This window comes from Erythranthe guttata, chromosome 13 (genome assembly GCF_056151865.1).
Source record: "Erythranthe guttata isolate IM_541 chromosome 13, IM_541, whole genome shotgun sequence".
NCBI lineage: Eukaryota > Viridiplantae > Streptophyta > Magnoliopsida > Lamiales > Phrymaceae > Erythranthe > Erythranthe guttata.
This window is the reverse complement of record NC_142545.1, coordinates 7314029-7325326: the sequence shown is the minus strand read 5'-3', so window position 1 is coordinate 7325326 and position 11298 is coordinate 7314029. Positions and strand designations below refer to the sequence as shown.

At 34.3% G+C, this 11298-nt stretch overlaps 1 long non-coding RNA gene across 1 annotated transcript; it reads left to right on the top strand.

Annotated features, from left to right (window-relative positions):
* Nucleotides 1-4910: 4910 nt before the first annotated feature.
* Nucleotides 4911-5485, top strand: LOC148765797 (uncharacterized). Its single transcript, XR_016029153.1, has 3 exons — nucleotides 4911-5015; nucleotides 5245-5300; nucleotides 5394-5485. It is a non-coding gene; the product is annotated as an uncharacterized LOC148765797 (long non-coding RNA).
* The last annotated feature ends 5813 nt before the right edge of the window (nucleotides 5486-11298 follow it).

The following is an 11298-nucleotide window of genomic DNA, read 5'->3' as shown; positions in this document are numbered from 1 at the left end:
GCAGGAGGAGTTCTTGTTAAACATGGATTCTAACCAATCTATGACAAAGGGGGAGATTGTTGGCACGAGATTTCTATTTGTGAAGATTGAAGAAATCCGCCATACGTGGAAATTAAAGATTGGCAAAGATTTGTTTTCCATGTTTATTTTGGAATTAATTAGAGTCCTATTTTTGTAATATTGTTATTAGGACTTAGATTTGTTTCCATGTATTATATTCTAGTTAGGTATCTTTTGTACTTATCTAGAATAGAAGTAGAAATCGACTAGGATTCTATTACCTAGTTAATCGGTTTCTTAGGGCCCAAGTTAGGTTTAGGGTGGTGGATTTCGTGCCTATATAAGGCCCTCAACCTCATATGAGTCCGATGGAGCTTTAATAAGAAAAATCCCAGCATAAAGGCTTTGAAGGGTGCAGCCCGTGCTGCAGCCCTGTCTGCACGACAGGTGTGGCAACAGAATAGGTTTCTTCTACTAGGCCATAAAAAAGATCGGCGTTTCGGGAGAAGTGCTTAAAAGATCTCGGGAGAGGTCGATCCGCCGTTTGAAGGAAGTTCAACATTGGAGGAAGTCCAAGAGTGCGGAGGAGGAATTGCTTTGATTATCAACAAGTTCGAGTCGTGTGCAAGAACGGCGTATCACATAAAGAGGGAGTCTTTAGTGTTTTATTAAGTCCTATTAATGTACACTTAAATCTGAACTAGTTTTGCAAGTCCTCGTGGATGTAGGGTACATTTGTATCCGAACCACATTCAATTCTTGTGTTCTTTATTCTGCTTTTAGTAGATTAGTTACTGTCACAACACAAGAATTCTGTTACCACACCTAATGTCGTAACACGTTGTCTGTCTCAACAGATGAATAGATATCCATAGGCATTTAAAATCAACAATATCCAATCCACACCAGAATCCCAAATTAATCAACATTTTTAACAAATAAATAAATTATTGAACTATAATTACCTTAAAAGGAATCTTGCAGATGCTTTTGCTTGGGGGTGTTAAACTTAATTTCGAAAATCAGAGAAGAATTGGTTAACTATGGCTTTGTATTCCGACCATGAATCTTGAATCATGGGTTATTGGGGGAAAGATGAGGCGGAAGAAGTGGTGACAGGTGTTCCAGCTTCAAAAATCAAAGACAAAAACAAAACAACAAACAACATTTATTTAGTAAATAAAAATAAAAATCTTGAAAATGGAAGCGTTGACTGAGAGCAGAATAGTCTTCGTTGTTGAACAGTAGATTGTACGCAGTAGTTGTAGTGTTAGGACAACCTGAAGAAATTTCTTGGTTGTGGGATCTTACTTATTGTATACAACCCTTCAACCGCCAGCCTGGCGGTTTGTTGATCCTAATTATTAATTATAATTAGTAATTAGTTAATAATATGTTTAATTCGTGAGATTTAACTTGAGTAAAATTGGGAATTAAATACGTATGTATTTTGTGCACACATGTACGAGGATTTATGTCGGGGTTGTTTCGACCAATGAAGGGTAGTCCAGACATTTTGGATGAATATAGAGCTGACAGTGATGAAATTTTGAAGTATAGTGATGACGATTAAATCGTATATGAAACTAGACAAGGATTTTTACCAACTAAAATCAAAGTTGTATATAAGAAGAATATCTGATATTGTATGGTTTTTATCTTTCAAGTTTGCACCGATTTCATATTTGGTTCCCATATTCACAAAAAAAATACATTTGGTCCCATATGTTTAAAAAATTCAACATTTTTAGTCATTTTCGTCAATCTCCCGTTAAAACTAACGGAATCAAACATGTTTCTATCACTACATTAACTAAGGGACTAACGGTAAGTTGACAGAAATGACCAAAAATATTAAATTGTTGGAAAATGAGGGACCAAATATATTTGTTTAACATGGAGGACCAAATGTGAAATCGGTGCAAACTTGAGGGGTGAAAACTGTAATTTCCCCGAAATTGTATTATCCAAAAAAATTATCCCCAAAATTATTACCGTCTGAAAACGAAAAAACGCTTTCTAGTTCTAATGAAAGCGTTTGAGAAACTTTCAAATGGTTGAAACAGCTTTTTCTGCGTCTGTGTTCTTCTTCTGCGATTCATTGACGAACTCTACAAATTCGAAATTAATTTTGTCAAGAGGAAAAAACATGCAGACGTCTGAGGCTGGGAATCAATCAAGTAATGAAATCGCGGGAGCTGATCAGAATATACTGAATTTATTGGACTCCATGGATAATTACCTAATCCTCGTCGAATCATTATCTTCATCTCTTCGCCTGGTAAAATGTAAATTGTTTTTCGGAAATTGAAAATTTTCCACTCGTTTTTTTATTTTAGAGATGGAATCTTCGATTTATTGCGTTATAATTGATTATTCCGAAATATGAGGGATTGATTGAAGGAAATAAAAATAGTATGTACTACTGTATTGTTATGATATGAATGTCTGTAGCAGATTAAATCATGGATTATGAGTATTAACCATAGAATTGGATAATTGTACTTGATCTGATTGCTTATAATAAGTCTCATGTATGTTTGATCTTGATTTTCTGGCATTTGCAGGGATGGCTGGAGTTAGCAAGTGCTCGATATTCGATGGGTGCTTCTCGAGTCAACAACTCTTTGTTTGACCTCAAATCTCACCATGCTTCAACTACATTGCAAGTAGACAATGGTAACTTCCTTAATTGGAAATTACAAAAGAAAAAAAAAATCTATTTTGAAATATTCCCATCGTATCGAAACTTAGGATAGATGGTGTTTTTATGAAATATACTTTGAAGCCTTGAGTTTATCTAACACTTCGTAGAATATGCAGTAATAGTGTTTAATTAGCCATCCGTCCGTAAAGCATTTTCGTGTTTATATTTCCAGGTGGCACCGATACGGAGCTTGTTAGAAAAACCGATAAACGGTGTGTTTCCATCTTAATGTAATCAAAGAATTACAACTTAAATAGAAAACAACTAAACAAACTTATCCTAATTTAGGGGAACACTAATCCACTACTAACAATTAACTAAGTATCCTATAATCACGAAATTCTATTTTGATTAATTATTTTACTATACTAATATTATTCATTTAATTAAATAATAAATAAAGCTAATATTTTAACACCCTCCCTTAAACTGATTTATGCGGAAAACAGTTTACAATGAGATTTATTGTTCTTGCTTCGATATATTCTTTTGCGAAAGAACATATATCAAATTCCCCACATTGAGAACCAATGCCTCAAACACTCCAACTCGGGCGAACGCCAATTTTTTGAACGCCTTCGTCAATCTTCACCTATTGACAATGCAAAATGATTTCTCTTACTCAAGAAATCTATTAGCTGCTGCTAATTCACCACTTCTAATTCAAAGAAGTATTCCACAATGTTCTCATCCTCAAACATTGTATTCATCAGCTACGGCTGATTTCAAAATTTTCCGTACTCTCATCACCAAACAAATAAGATCATATGATCTTCAAACTTCTCTCAGCGAGGTAGCTGCTGCACAATTTTTTTTTAGGAGTAATATCTTCTTTCAAAAGGAACAAGCCAATGCACGTCTTTCTTTCTGGTGCAGCATTGGTGACATCTTCTGTCAAATTTTGAACTCCTTTTTCTCCATGCACATTAGAGTTCGCTCATCATATTGTGCCCCGTCACAAAACTAATTTTTATGATCAACCGATCTGCACATTGCAGCATTGCGAGCTATCATCAACCGATTATGGCTCGACTTCTTCGATCGGTCTGCTCTACCGCCCAAAGTTGCCAATCATGATCTTCTCTGCCATATCTCTGCTAATCTCTCCGGTGAGTTTGCAGGTCTGACTAAACATGCTCTCCTTCGCCGAAAAATGGTTGCGGTTGCCGAAATCGCTTTGCATCGCCTCGAATCTTCTAATCTCCCCGTCGAGTTTGCCAAACTTGTTGTCCTTTGCCGAGTGTCGCCTCGTCTGTATCGGATTTGGCCTTGGCTGCCTCGACGATGTCACAAATGAGCTGATTCATCTTGCCCCATCGTCGTCAATCCTTCAAGTCTTTGGAATGGATCTCAACATCCACGATTCTATTTCACCTTGTACGGCCTCGTAGTTGCCGAATCTAGGTTGCCTCTGCCCCATCGAAATTAAGAAGACCGCCTCTCTTGGATAACAGAGTGTTCGCCGTAGAAATCGAGGTCTGCGTGTTGCTGCTGCTGCTCATTATTCAAGGACTTATCAGACTTGATGCAGCTCCAATTGTGCTCCATTGCGGGTCGGGTATCATCAACCACGTATGGTCGGCTCCTCCGAGCGCTAGGTATTGTAGTCGCCCACTCAAAGCTTCCGCCTTGAATCCTAGATTATACTTATGAAAGGTGGAGCATTTGTAACTTTTCTTGCCCAGATTTCCGCCCCGTCGAGAGAGATGGACCACGAAGTTCGAGCATGAACTGTAGAAATCTACTATTCATTCTCCTCTTGCAAAACTTTCTCGCCAAACTAGAGGGTTTTGAATCACTCTCCCTCGATCCTATATATAACTCTCTTTCAGTCTTTCTCTTTTTTTTTTGTTTTGTTTTGTTTTTAATCTCACAAAAACATAGGTGCTGCCCTAGAGATAGTGAGATACGTAAAACTTTACATAATAAAAAAAACTTGGATCACAGGTCAGGATTCAAGCTCTGATACCATGTTGGAAAAACCGATACACGGTGTTTTTCATCTTAATGTAATCAAAGAATTACAACTTAAATTGAAAACAACTAAACAAACTTATCCTAATTTAGGGGAACACTAATAACCCACTACTAACAACTAACTAAGTATCCTATAATCACATAATACTATTTTGACTAATTATTTTACTATACTAATATTAATTATTTAATTAAATAAATAATAAATCTAATATTTTAATAGAGCTACCATGCTTCACTCTGTGCAAATGGATGTCATCTGACGAAGCCAAACTTGAGGAGGATGAGTTGTTGAAGAACAAGTCTGATAGTCCACCAGTTCAACATCTGGGTATATGGCTTTGCTTCTAAATCGATTTTTGTTTGTTTCGCAGCTGTTTTATGATTTTGAAATTGTGTTACGGTTGTGTTCTTGGCCGCCGTATACATGTTTTAGAGAGATTAAATGTACGGAACTTCAATTTTCGCATTGCCGTTTCTCGGGTTTTCTTTAATATTTTATTTTAGCATCCTTGACATGCATATTGATTTAGTGTTTGTTCTTTTAATTTGTGATAAAGAGTCTGAAGAGAGAAAGGCAGAAGAATCGGGATCGCCGGTTACTGCTAATAATCATGTAAGTTAGCCCTCGATTAAATCTTGTCCTACATAGAAGTGCAATAGTAAAGCATAGTCAATTTAGTCAAATTTTGAAATAATTTTTTAGCAGGCTGAGAAAGAAAGATTTAAATCCCTCTCTATGTTTGGAACACTCGTCTCTCCTAAGCTTCGTGCAACCCAATCAACATTCGAGACAAGTACGTACTAGGATGATTATTCCTCTTTCTTTTTGGCTTGTAATGATATTAGTCGAATGATTATATATAAGTATAATTATTTACTGACTTCCACGTTTTGGCAGTTTTGGAGACGCCGGTAGAAATGTCGAATTTAAGGGCTTCTTTGCTTTGTGCTTAGAGCATCTCCAACCATCCATATTTTGGGATGGTATCAGCTAAAAATCCATCCATATAGCATTTGTAAGCAAAAAAACATGCTCCAACGGATAAGCTAAATTATTGCTTGGCAGGTAAAATCAATCCTCCACCAGCTAAATATACCATCTACTGTACATGAAAGCTAAATGAAGATAATATTAAAATAATACATAAAAAGTACTATCTGGACCAAAGCCCACGTCTGACATTTTGTGTGTTTGATTTTTTTTCCTTTTGATTCTATAAATTTCATTTATTAGGTTTAATTTGTTTATTTAGGTAATTATATTCAATTGTTTATTTATAAAAGACATGTGCCGTAAATCTAATTTTGACATACGAGGTTTGATTATTTTTTATAAATTATCAATGTTTGATTCATTATTAAATTTATAAAAGATATTTTTATTAATAAATTAATAACTATTTATTTTAAATAATAATTATATATATATATATATATATATATATATATATATATATATATATATATATATATATATATATATATATATATATATATATATATAACATAACAAATATAATTTACAAATATCAATTCATAAAATAATTAAAAAATAATAAAATATAATAAAATGCTAAATTTTTAATGATATGGTTGGAGTAGGATAATAAAAATTGAGGTGGTATAACACTATTGAGTAGCTATTATAGATATAGCATCTCCAATTTTAACTCTTAACCTTGGAGATGCCCTTACGATCAGGTAAAGAAGGATCGGAAGACCGATTAATAACTGCGATTGACTTCTCCTCGTTTTAGTAAAACTAGAAAGGTGTGACACACGTCTCTATTAATTAATGTATATATTAAAATATATTGAAATAGTAGAATGTAATTTTATTTAATATTGATATGTATAAACTATCATTTTATGTTACAATATCTATTTCTTCATAGGTTATTCCAGTAATTATTTATCATCGTCTTGAATATCATGAGTAGTGATTTTTCTTTTCTTTTTAATTAGAATATTTTCGATCTTGTGATTACTTTCATTTCGAGTTGTCTTGTTTACTCTTGATTGTTTATTATATTTTTATTTTTATTTTTAGAACAAATGACAAATAAATATTAATGAAAATTTAAATATAAATGAAAAATTGGATGGAGACATGACCATTGTCGTGAACCCACGGTTCACGAGTCAGAATCGGCCTGGGTTCACAATTCAAAAGTACAAGACCATTAACCAATCCTTAAGGTTAAGAGCAAGGTTGTTAGAACCGGACCGGACCGGACCGACCGGTCGAACCGGTCCGACCGCGACCCGTGAAGAAAACGGTCCGATCCAATCCCCAAAACCGGAAAAACCAAAAACCCGGTCCAAATGTCTAAACCCTGGTTCGACCGGACAAAACTGGTGAACCTGGAAACCGGCCATTGACTCCGGTTCTTGTCTAAAACACTGCGTTAAGGTGGCTATTGGTGGCGGCATATGGGCGGAATTCGGCGGGGTGGCTGGATCTAGGTGGAGTAGGGCCGTGGGCGAACGGAATTCGACGGATCTGGACGTGGGTTGCCGGAATTTGTTGAATCTGGTCGTGGATGACCGGAACAAGTTGTGGGTGACAGAGTATGGAGGGAGATAAAAATTAGACGAAGAAAATGAAAAAAGAAGAAAAATAGATAAATAGAAAAGGGAGAGAGAGGGGGAGATATGCTGTGGTGTAGAGGAAAAAAATAATTGTCAGTAAGAGAGATTAATGGGTGTAAGTGGGTTTTGTGAAGATGGAAAAAGTGATGAAGATGATGGGGAAGGAGGTCTGTGTGCAGTCATGAAGAAGTAGGTGTTAGAGATGAGAGAGGAGATAGAACGTGGAGAGAGAGGAGATTAAAAAAATATGAAAAAATTGGTGTGGTCAATAATGAAGGAAATATGTAGAAAATAATAATAAAGTGAATAGTGTGTGAAAGATAAAAAAAAACATATAAAATGGTAAAATTTAAATATTAAAACTAATAAAATAATGAAAATTTTAAAGAATTAAAAAACCCGGGTCGACCCCGGTTGAACCGGTCCGACCGTGACCCAAATGCCGATCCGGTTTTGTGTCCGGTCCGGTTCTGATAACATTGGTGAAGAGTTTGATTATAATTTTTTTTTTATATTTAGTACAAAAGACAAATGAATATTAATGAAAAATTAAACATAAATGAAAAATTGAATGGACACTTGATTATTGTCGTGAACTAACGGTTCACGAGTTAGAATCGACCGGGGTTCACAATTCAAAAATACAAGACCATTAACCAACCCAAGTTAAGAGTTTGATTATGATTTTAAAAATGCTATTTCACAAATCGAGTGTTGGTTCAACCAACGATTACCGACATATTTAAGTTGTTGTGATTATAATTTTTCAATGAATCAGATATTATTAAGTATTGTTTTTAACATGCTTTAATGAACTATTTAATTATTATCTATTTTACTTAATTGACCTTGAAGTTTTAATTATTTTACGGGACATTTTTGTCCATACATAAAATGGAAGAAACCACCTAGCATTCTCACTTTTATATATAGTATAGATAGATTATCGGGATTAGCTTTTTTCCATTTTATTATGTAGTCCCAAATTAAACTACTCTTAACACTTGTACACATGCTTGAAGATTATTGTCCTTGAAAAGTAAATGTAACACCAACATTTTTGCATGGGAAATGTCCTTAATTCATATCTTGCTGTTTCGCTTACTAAAAACGTAAATCTTCAATTCTTCCAACCCAATACTTTATTGAGAATTGAAAACTAACACACACACACAAACAAATTCTCATCAACCAAGAAAACCTAGGTTCTACAAACTCAATCTATGGAGTCGAACAATGCTGCGGCGGTGCAGATACTTCTGCAAGTTTTATTTGTGGAGGCGGGATTTTTGCAGAAGCCGGGCCATATAAAGCTTCCTTTACAATACCAGGTTCCAATTCTCGATTGGTTTGAGCCACGGTTATAAGCTTAAGAGCATTATAGAATGTAGGGCGGCTGAGAAAGCCGGCGCAATTATGGTCGGCATGCCTCCATATCTACGTGAAGGAAGAATCAATGTCATTGATTGATGTCATATTTCATCAAATGTCATCTAGAAAATGGAAGCGTTGACTGAGAGCATAATAATTTTCGTTGTTGAACAGTAGATTGTACGCAGCAGTTGTAGTATTAGGACAACGTGAAAAAATTTCTTGGTCCTGGGATCTTACTTACTGTATACACCCTTTAACCGCCAGCCTGGCGGTTTGTTGATCCTAATTATTAATTATAATTAGTAATTAGTTAATAATATGTTTAATTCGTGAGATTTAACTTGAGAAAAATTGGCAATTAAATACGTATGTATTTTGTGCAGACATGTACGAGGATTTATGTCACGGTTGTTTCGACCAATGAAGGGTAGTCCAGACATTTTGGATGAATATAGAACTGACAGTGATGAAATTTTGATGAAATTTTGATGACAATTAAATCGTATATGAAACTAGACAAGGATTTTTACCAGCTAAAATCACTGTTGTATATAAGAAGAATATATGATATTGTATGGTTTTTATCTTTCCAGATTGCACCGATTTCATATTTGGTTCCCATATTCACAAAAAAAAAATACATTTGGTCCCATATGTTTTAAAAATTCAACATTTTTAGTCATTTTCGTCAATCTCCCGTTAAAACTAACGGAATCAAACATGTGTCTATCACTACATTAACTAAGGGACTAACGGTAAGTTGATAGAAATGACCAAAAATATTAAATTTTTGGAAAATGAGGGACCAAGTATATTTTTTTAACATGGAGGACCAAATGTGAAATCGGTGCAAACTTGAGGGGTGAAAACTGTAATTTCCCCGAAATTGTATTATCAAAAAAATTATCCCCAAAATTATTACCGTCTGAAAACGAAAAAACGCTTTCTAGTTCTAATGAAAGCGTTTGAGAAACTTTCAAATGGTTGAAACAGCGCTTTCTGCGTCTGTGTTCTTCTTCTGCGATTCATTGACGAACTCTACAGATTCGAAATTAATTTTGTCAAGAGGAAAAAAATGCAGACGTCTGAGGATGGGAATCAATCAAGTAATGAAATCCCGGGAGCTGATCAGAATATACTGAATTTATTGGACTCCATGGATAATTACCTAATCCTTTTCGAATCATTATCTTCATCTCTTCGCCCGGTAAAATGTAAATTTATTTTTCGGAAATTGCAAATTTTCCACTCGTTTTTTTATTATAGAGATGGAATCTTCGATTTATTGCGTTAGAATTGATTATTCCGAAATATGAGGGATTGATTGAAGGAAATAAAAATAGTATGTACTACTGTTTGTTATGATATGAATGTTTGTAGCAGATTAAATCATGGATTATGAGTATTAACTATAGAACTGGATAATTGCGCTTGATGTGATTGCTTATAATAAGTCTCATGTGTGTTTGATCTTGATTTTCTGGCATTTGCAGGGATGGCTGGAGTTAGCCAGTGCTCGATATTTGATGGGTGCTTCTCGAGTCAACAACTCTTTGTTTGACCTCAAATCTCACCATGCTTCAACTACATTGCAAGTAGACAATGGTACTTCCTTAATTGGAAACTACACACAAAAAAAAAAAAAAAAAAAAAAAAAAAAACGTAAAAAATCTATTTTTAAATATTCCCATCGTATCGAAACTTAGGAGAGATGGTGTTTTTATGAAATATTTTAAAGCCTTGAGTTTATCTATAACTTCGTAGAATATGCAGTAATAGTGTTTAATTAGCCATGCTTCCGTAAAGCATTTTCGTGTTTATATTTCCAGGTGGCACCAATACGGAGCTACCATGATTCACTATGTGCAAATGGACGTCGTCTAACGAAGGCAAACTTAATGAAAATTTAAACATAAATGAAAAATTGGATGGAGACATGATCATTGTCGTGAACCCACAGTTCACGAGTCAGAATCGACCTGGGTTCACAATTCAAAAGTACAAGACCATTAACCAATCCTTAAGGTTAAGAGTTTGATTATAATGTTTTTTATATTTAGTACAAAGGACAAATGAATATTAATGAAAAATTAAACATAAATGAAAAATTGAATGGACACTTGATTATTGTCGTGAACTAACGGTTTACGAGTTAGAATCGACCGGGGTCACAATTCAAAAATACAAGACCATTAACCAACCCAAGTTAAGAGTTTGATTATGATTTTAAAAATGTTATTTCACAAATCGAGTGTTGGTTCAACCAACGATTACCGACATATTTAAGTTGTTGTGATTATAAATTTTCAATGAATCATATATTATTAAGTATTGTTTTTAACATGTTTTAATGAACTATTTAATTATTATCTATTTTACTTAATTGACCTTGAAGTTTTAATTATTTTACGGGGCATTTTTGTCCATACATAAAATGGAAGAAACCACCTAGCATTCTCACTTTGATATATAGTATAGATACATTATCGAGATTAGCTTTTTTCCATTTTATTATGTAGTCCCAAATTAAACTACTCTTAACACTTGTACACATGCTTGAAGATTATTGTCCTTGAGAAGTAAATGTAACACCAACATTTTTGCATGGGAAATGTTCTTAATTCATATCTTGCTGTTTCGCTTAC